Here is a 9,214-nt window from a genome sequence, read left to right on the forward strand (position 1 = left end):
AGAGAGAGGGTAAAGACAACTCCTTCAGACTTCATGTCTTCTCCAAGAAACCTTCCCACCCCTCATCAGGGTGATGGCAGCCGGAGGACAGCTCTCCTCGGCCTTCCCTGTCCTTCTCCTCCTCCAGCCTGGGGAAGGCCTCTGCAGAGCAGCCAACGTGGTCATGAGGCCATGGGTGACTGAAAGGCCCCACTGGAAGGCCCCATCCTCCACGCACCCAAATCTCTGCTCCCAGCCCCTAGCTGGCTCCACACCAAGTTGTAGGCAACTTCCCTGAGTTCCCCCCACTGCCCCCTACTCCCATAGGCACTGCAGAAACAGACACTCTTCGGAGCCCTCATCCTTGGGGCTCTCAGACATTCTCCCCAACATGGGCCTGCAGCCCAGCTGCCCATGCCTCAGGCTGCCCAGAAGCTTCTCCTTCTTCCCTGTCCAGCTTTGCACCCCCAGAAGCCTGGCCCTCACCCATCCTCTCCTCTAGAAATCCAGCCCTACCTCCTCTCCTGCTGCTCCCTAGCCCTTCCCTAGCCCTGCTCACTAAGGCCTGCTCCCAGGATGCACCTATCGCTACTGTTTGTCCAGATCCTCACTGGCCTGCCTCTCATCTCCCTTTCCATGTTGGTCTCATGAGCTTAGATCACCTTGCTAAGCTCATCTCAAACACCACTTCCTCCATGGAGTCTCTTCTGATCCCTCCAGTGTGTGAGACCTGCCCTTCTGCTGACCCAGCATTGCCCTCTAGTTATACCTCTCTTCATGGGATTTCTCTTACTTTACATCATCTCATCTGTAGACCCATCTCTGAGTACTCTAACACAGGGCCCTAACACACATGGAACTGAACAGACCTGTGCTGATGGTCATTCCAGGGCAGTCCATCCCTGACTGACTTCAAAGAAAGGGAACTCCAAAACAGGACTGACATGGCCACCTCCTGGGTTCAAGTGATTCTCCTGCCTCAGCCTCCCGAGTAGCTGGGATTACAGGTGCACGCCACCACATCTGGCTAATTTTTTTTTTTTTTTTTTTTTTGTATTTTTAGTAGAGATGGCATTTCACCATTTTGGCCAGGGTGGTCTTGAACTCCTGACCTCAGCTGTCTGCCCACTTCGGCCTCCCAAAGTGCTAGTATTACAGGTGTAAGCCACCACACCTGGTCTGAAAATTAAACCTTCTTGAGAGCAAGATGGGGGCTGCTCCTGTCTTGAAAGGCAGACTCCAGAGCAGCTGATGATTCTGAAGGCTGTCATGCCCACTGACCATGCAGGTGACCCTGGGAAGATCCTGAATCTCTCTGAGCTTCCATTCCCCAACCTCTGTGAATGGGGATGATAACAGTACCCACCTCAGACAGCTGGGACAGAGGATGTCTAGAGTCAGCCTACACAAAGTGCTGAGATCAGCACCCAGCAACACTCGATAAGTGTTAATGAACTCTCAGCACCCTAGGCTCCCAAAGCGCCTCAAGGCTGGGCCCACCAAACTACAATAAGAAAATTAAAAATCTATTCTGGCTACAGGAAGCCATTCCCAGAGAAAAAACTCTTGGAAAAGCCCTACTTAAGAGTTTCCACTGCTAGCCACAGATCCCTTCAAAAGCATCCAGTTCTCTGCGCCCCCGACACGACTAGCAGTGACACTTTATCCCTCTGTGCTTCAGGTTCCCAATTCTGGAAAATGAACATTATAACACACAATACGCTCCAGTGCTCTCACAGGTTGTCAAGAGGCTCAAAGAGGTAACAGACATGAAACAGTTCTGAGAAGTATAAAATGCCGCCCAAGCACAGGTTAGTACCAGCTGCCGAATACACTCAGCCTCCTAATGCCAGGCTCATTCAGGGGACACGGAAGGAAGCATCTGTTCAGACAGGCTCCCCTGGGCCTGAGTCTGTGAAGCCCAGCTCTCCAGCTGCTCCCCAGGAGTTAGACATGGGCCACCTTTTACCAAGACATGGCCTATCACTTGAGTGAGCACAGAACTTACTGTCCAAACCATGACCCTCTAAACCAAGAGGATCATGGTTTGGACAATAAACCACTGTTAACAATCACATCAGAACACAGGTTTCACCTGGCCATATGGTCACCTTTGCCATTGCCACCCTAGGAGGACTAATGTCAAAACTAATGGGGAAGGCCAGGCATGGTAGCTCATGCCTTTAATCCCAGCAATTTGGGGGGATGAGGTGAGAAATTGCTTGAGCCCAGGAGTTCAAGACCAGCATAGGCAACATAGTAAGACATCCTCTATACAAAAAAAAAAATAAAAAAAAAAAATTAGCTGGGCACAGCGGCATGTGTCTGTAGTCCCAATTACTCAGGAGGCTGAAGTGGGAGGATCACTTAAGCCTAGGAGACGGAGGCTGCAGTAAGCCAAGATCACACTGCTTACTCCAGCCTGGGTGACAGAGCAAGCCCCTATTTCAAAAACAACAACAACAACAACAAAAAAAAAAAAAACCCAGCGGGAAAGGGAGAACTACAAGCCTCTGAGCCCCCATTCGCAAATAGTTCCTCTTCTGAAGTACCCAAAATTATAGACGTCACACCTACCTCTTTAACTTAAGACTGGTGTTTGCAAACTAGGCTTTACGACAAAGTACCTTTAGGGGAAGTCCAAGGCCAAAAAGAGGGTGAAGAGGTGTGACAAACTCAAAAGGCTCTAAATTCCCTTTTCTTACTTTAAAACCATCGACTCCAAATCTGTCCGTTTTATGGGACATCTGATTAAGGTTTCAATTTTATAAAAGGATTCCAAGTCCATGAAGAGGTTAGAAAATCCCTAGTTTAAATATTGTCTACAGAAGCCCCCTGCTAAAAAAACAAACACACACACGTTCTCTCAGAAAGGCTGTACATCAGTGCAACAGTGACAACCCTGGGAACGCTACACAAGTAACACCAGGAGCCAACCAACTATTTTCCACACTCCAAATGTCTAATAGTGATCATACAGTTACCAAGTCAAAATATGAGTCTGCACCACCAAATACAGACACAGCTTTTGCTGAACTTACATCATTAAGTACATTCCCAGAGAAAACCCTAGACATCTTCTGCTAATCAGAGCCATTAATCAACACAAATGTCCTCAAATAATGTTTGCAGAAGAAGAAACAAATTAATAAGCATAGCAAATTTGGAGAATAAAAATATTTCAAAACTAGGGATCCATGTGGGACAAATATTAAACAGGGTCTTCTGGTGGTAAAAAAAAATGCTCAAAGTCACCGCATTCGTAGATCAACCCATCAGATTAGGGAGCCATCGCAGAGCAGAGAAGGGGATGGGTCCAGAGTGCTAATAGGCACCAGGTGTAAAAAGCCCAGAGTACAGAACTGCAGGGAGGAATGTAGGCATCATAAAAAACATGCATTTGTATGTGGTCACAGAAGTGGGGGGCAGTATGAAAAGGGAATGGGGGGGTGTCATGTGTCTTCATGCAACAGAGTGTGTGTGTGATCATGAGAACGCATGCTATACATGTGTGGCCATGAAAAAGGAAGAGAAGCCAGTGCAGTAGCAGTTCATGCCTCGGGCATAAGCCCTGGGCGCAGTAGCACTTTGGAAGGCCAAGGCAAGGAGATTACTTAAGCTCAGGACTTAGAAACCAGCCTGGGCAACATGGCAAAACCGCATCTCTACTAAAAATATGAAAACTAGCTGGGCATGGTGGCATGCACCTTTATTCCCAGTTACTCAGAAGACTGAGGTGGGAGGATCACTTGAACCCAGGAGGTTGAGGCTGCAGTGAGCCATGATCATGCCACTGCACTCCAGCCTGGGCAATAGGGAGAGAGAGGGGAAAAGGGGACCGAGAGAGAGAGAGTATATGTTGTATGTATGTCTATGTATAAAGGTATGGTCATAAGAATGGCGTCCCGAGAGCATAGGCATGAGAGCAAGTAGGTATATAGACTCATGACAGTGTGTAGATGTGTGTATCCGTAAGCACATCAGAGATCTTGACTGCATCTAATTGTGGTCATGAGAACACATGTGTGGGTACACAGCCATGACAGTAAATGTGTGTGGTCATACATGCACAAGCATCTGGGATTCATAACATCATACGTGCTCCCAGGAGCACATGGGGGCTGTGAGAGCTTGTGCAAGTATGCGTGTGTGATCATGAAAGTGTACTGCTGGTCATGAGAGAGCGTAAGTCCACGTGTGGCCTCGAACCTGTGTGAGAAGGTATAAGCAAGAGAGGAGGGAGGGATGGGGTGATACTGAAAGAATGAAAGCTCCACTTGCTCCAGGTGCTCTGCCCCAAAGTAGGACCAAAAATTTGGAGCACTCCACAACTAGCCTAGTTTGAGCTGAAGTCATGGAACTGGGGCCACCCCATCTTTCTACCTACCCCCACCCATCGGGGATGCACTACACCATCTCCCAAGCCCAGGCCTCCATGTCCATGAGATTGCTGGGGTCACCCCCCTGAGTGTCCCAAAATGCCCACTCCTCACGGAACAGCTCATGCAAAGCTCCAGGCCCGGCCCCACTCCCCAGGCCTCCACTCCCAAAGGAGAGCCATCTTCTGAAGCAGCTGCCGAGGCCCTCTCCCATCCAGCCTCACCTCACACCTGGACTCAGAAGGGCTCTCGGAGGTCACACAGGCCACTTCCCACCCTGTGTGGGAGTTCCTTTCACAACATCCCTGGCAGCCCAGTCTTGACTTGATTATCCTTCAGGAACAAGCAGCTCACTATCAAATGAGGAAGGCTTCATCGTTCTAAGGAAGCTTTTTCTTAAATTGAATGGAAAACCCATCTCTCTTTGAAATGACAGTTATCTATCTGAAGTCAGTGGCCATGAAGGCACATCAAGTATATATCTAACTTATGAGAATTCAACTCTTAACAGCTGGGCGAAATAAGCAATAAAGGCCTCTAAAATCAAATCAGCTATTTCATCTGACACTTCACTACAAAATCATATTGTGCGTATGCACTCTTTGTAAAATCACTCTACAGTAGTACATACAGCATCTATTTATATAATATAGAATACATATATACCATATCTATACATTCATATTACTGTTCATGGTTATAAACCCATATGCCATGCTTTATGAGAGACTGGGGAGTTTTCACTTCATCTACTGCCCACAGAATCTAATGCCCCCAAAGGGATGTAACACCAGTGTCCTCGGTCCCCAGAGGCTTCGCTGCTCCAGGTTAAATATCTCCAGTGGCAAGGAGGCCCTGCTTCATGGAACTCAGGGGATCAGAAGACAGACCTCTTCAATTCAATCCAACGATCACTTACTGAGTGATTTCCATGCATCCGATACTGTTACGAAAGCAAAAGACATGTAAGACAGAAAGTTCACAGGCTACTTGAGAGAACACAGATACGCATGTAATCACTGGAGAGCAGTACAGAGACGCATGTGACCAAACTCTCAGTCTCTGGCACAGCCAGGGGGTCAGTGCTGAGCACCACTTGGAGTTTGACCAACGGAATTAACTGGTGGCAGCTTCTCCTCCAGCTCTCTCAGAACGAAGCATCCCCAGCCAAGGCCTCTCAACCACCAAGTGAAAGGCAGGTGGCTACTCCACGCTAGAGCTGACTTCACCTGGGGGGGATGGAGACACCTCAAGGAGGCCCCGAGGTTGCAGCACCCGAGCCTCTCTGAAAGCAGAGCAATGAGCTGGGCAGCAATCGTGCTTCTTGTGCAGTGGGCCAGCAGCCAGGCAACAAGCGGGGAGGCCTCAGGCTCAGCCCAGCCCTGGAGTCTCCTGCCATCCTCGCTTAGAGCTCCTTCCCCCACTGCTGTTTTCCCCACCAGCCCTGTCCCCATGACATTCTCAGTTGCCTCAGGCCCCTCCCAGTACAGCAAATGCAGAGGGTCCCCTAGAAGCAGCCCCTTCCACAGTGCATCAAGGACCATGGTCCCTCTGAATCCTCCACTCTGCTGGCCACCCGAAGTGCCACGCTCCTGTGAGCCAGCACCGTATGCCCTCCAGAGCTAATTATAGGTCCGTGAGCTAGCAGGCCAGAGGGGGACAGATGGTGACTTCATGTGGCTGCAATACACACTTGTCCCTCCCTCTGACCCCACTCCCTCCCCTCCATTTCTCTCAATTCCCTACGTAGGACCCAGACTTTGAGGCAGCTTTCACTCCCTCAATCCTCCCTGCTCCTCACCACTCCTCCTCTCCAACACATGCACAAGCACACACACTCACACATGCGCGTGCACACACACACACACCCCCCTCCATACCACTCAATTGCCACACCTTGTTTCTACAGCAACTCACCTATGGAGCCAACACAGTAGGGCCTAAAGCCCAGGGGAGAATGTCCTTGGCCTTCGAAGGCCTCGGCTAGCTGCCCATATCTTAAAACCCCCTTAGCACCCAGCTCCCCCGCCCTGCTGAGCTTTCATCCCCACCTCATCACCACCACAGCCTGACTACTCATTCTCTTGCCTAGCTCTAGCTCTGCCATCCTCAGAGGCTCTGTGAGGACCTACAAGCCATCCCTGACAACTCTTTCCAACTCTAAGATTTCAGCAATCAACTCAGAGATGAGACCCAGCAGCCTGGCTGCCTGCCATGCCCTGCCCCTCCAGCCCTCCTTTACAGCCCAGCAGCCAGACCTCCTGCACCGCATGGTTCTGACATCACGACATGCTCAGCAGCACAAACCCCAACCCCACTGGATGCAAATTCCCTTCCACACCCTCCTCCCGCACACTATTCCATCTTCCAGAGATGGCGTCTCCCACTACACAGAGTGTCTAGGACATTCTTGGCCCCCAATAACCATTTTGTCATTCATTATCTCCTTACTTTGAGATACCATTTACCCCAAGAAGCCTCCTCAAGCCTCAGGACAAAAACTGAGAAAATAACCAAGGGAAATCATTCAAGCTGCCCTTTTGCTTAGGCAGCTTCCCTGGGACTACCTGGCCAGTTAATAGTGGTAGGGGGTGTGTAGGTTGGAGTCTAATTCAGACAGCTGTTTGAAAGCACTTGGACACAGTTCTTTCTTTTTCTAATCCAACAGCAATGTAACAGAATGGGGGTGGGGGGTGAGGGAGGTGTTAACAGAATACCTGCTACGTGTGCCTACTATGTGTACCTTTCAGCTGCTCCGTGGCTGTAAATTGCCTTCAGAAGACCTAGCACCGAGCTAGGTATCTGGCAGATAGTAGGTGTCCAATAAATGTTTGCTGGATGTTGAGCAAAGTACTAGGTACCAGATCCAAGAACTCTGGAAAGGACTACGGGAAATCCCTGAAACCTGGCTCCTGGAGGGGACCCTTAAGCTCACACCAGGAGGGGATCTCCCTGCTAAGCAGAGCCTCCTTAACCACTTGCTCTCCACACAGAACGGCCCCAACTCTCCTGCTCCTCTGATGGAAACTACCAGCACACCTCTCCTCAAAGGTGACATCAGCTCCTAGTGGCACCTTGTCCTGGATCCCTCCTCCTCCTCAAAGAAAACCACCTACACCATGTCTCCAAGTCCTCCAGCCCGACCTCTCTCTTCCCACCTACCATCAAAACCTCAAAATCTGCGCTGGAAAACATCCCTACTGCGTGGACGTAAGTCAGCGCCCCACTCCCACCCTCCCAGTTCAGGCATCTCTATTCCAGCCCTCTTTTCCTGTTGCGCCCACCCCGTCCCCACCCCCACCAGGCCTCGGGTTGGCCGCTCCTTCCACCCCACCGCCCTGGCACTGCGGAGATGGGGGCATCTCTGGCACAGACTGAGGCTGGCAGTTCGAGGAATGGAGAGCTAGCGACAGGAAGAGGGGTGCTATGAGGAACGCGGAAAGGATTAAGACCCCCGCGAAGAGCGAAGACCACAGCCCCTCAGAATCGCGTCCCCAAAGGAGTGGGGTTGGCCCCGGAGCCGAGAGGCGCTTTTTCTGACTCTCCTGGAGGGGAAATGGGGGCGCAGTCTGCTCCGTTCCCACCGGGAGACTCGCCAACTCGGCCCCCTCCCCCGAAGCCGATGGAGCAGAGGGCGCACTCCACGCCCTCCCCGCAGATCGGGCATCGCCCCCATCCTCACCCCCAAGGGCACAGGGCACCGCAAAGGCCGGCGAGGGGCGGCGCGGGGAGCAGTACCGACGCCTGCCGGAGACAGCACATACGGAGTCAAAAAGGGCTGTTTCCCGAGGTGCGATAGACGAGACCCCTCCCCAAACTGTCGAGGGGAGCTGGAGATGGGGAAAAGACGCATCCTACCCCAGTCCAGGCTCTGGGCGCTCACCTGCCTGCAAATGCCGAAGGCCAGGCGGCTAGGCTCGGAGGCAGCAGGGAGCCGCCCCCGACCGGGGCAGCCCGACACGTCCTAGAGCCGAGCCGGCGCCGAGGTAGCTGCAGCCTCCGCCGCCCAAGCGCCCGGCCGCGAGGCCCCGCCCCCTTCCTCCGCAGACAACCCCCCCCAGGCTCCGCCCCCTAGGCGGGGCCGGGCTGCCGCGACTGAGGCCACGCCTCCCCCCCAAGCCCCTCCGGTCCGGGCACGTGACGAGAGCGCCGCTTTGAGGCCGCGCGCCATCTTGGTTCAGCCTCGGAGGTGGCGAGGTGCCAGGGTTTTACTCCGCAGGAGGGTCTCAGGGCCCAGGAGGAGGGTCTCAGGGCCCAGGAGTGCTGCCCACATTCTGCCCCTCCCTCTGAACCCGCCCCTGTTCCTAGTCTAACAGCCCGTTCCCTAAATTGGCCTTAGTCTCGGCCTTGTAATTGTTGTCAATAGTTTGTCACCTTTCACGCTTGCTCTCATCCTGCTTTTCTTTGATCGCACCCATTTTTTAAGTGGGGAAACTTGATATCCAGATACTACATCTGTAGTATGCTCTTCAGTGAATTGTGTCGCTTGCCTTCAGGCACCTGGCTGTTCTAACACTGTTACTACAAAATGAAGGGTTTGTCTATTACATACATAGTATGAAAACAAGTCTCAAATGCCAAAATTCCTGACTGACAAATTTTAGCTAAGCCTCTCCATTTTCCTGAATTGCTCCCTTACCCTGCCCCCTGTGGCTATTAATGCATCTTTTCCATCTGCTTTGTGAAGTTTCATCACAGTGCCTACTCAATCCTTTACCAATACCCAGTAACCACCACTAAAAGTGTGAACAATTTTTATATACATGCAATGTGTTCGTGTGTGTATTTATAGATATATACACAGCATGTTCTATATCAGCAGCAAATGCTATAGTTGAGATCAGTGACACATACAA

The 9,214-nt window shown here is 51.4% G+C and overlaps 1 protein-coding gene across 8 annotated transcripts in view; it reads right to left on the bottom strand.

The window, feature by feature from the left end:
- Positions 1 to 8,380, bottom strand: part of PPFIA4 (PTPRF interacting protein alpha 4) — a 52,463-nt gene extending 44,083 nt beyond the window's left edge. For 4 of the 8 annotated variants that reach the window (XR_008495010.2, XR_008495009.2, XR_008495007.2 and 1 more), the window contains exon 1: positions 8,242 to 8,372. The gene's annotated coding sequence lies outside the window, so the exon portion shown is untranslated. Of the gene's footprint in view, positions 1 to 8,241 lie in introns of all 8 variants that reach the window. The other 4 variants (XM_054457314.2, XM_054457301.2, XM_054457289.2 and 1 more) reach the window with 2 other exon arrangements.
- Between the last annotated feature and the right edge of the window lie 834 nt (positions 8,381 to 9,214).

This window comes from Pongo pygmaeus, chromosome 1 (genome assembly GCF_028885625.2).
Source record: "Pongo pygmaeus isolate AG05252 chromosome 1, NHGRI_mPonPyg2-v2.0_pri, whole genome shotgun sequence".
Lineage (NCBI taxonomy): Eukaryota > Metazoa > Chordata > Mammalia > Primates > Hominidae > Pongo > Pongo pygmaeus.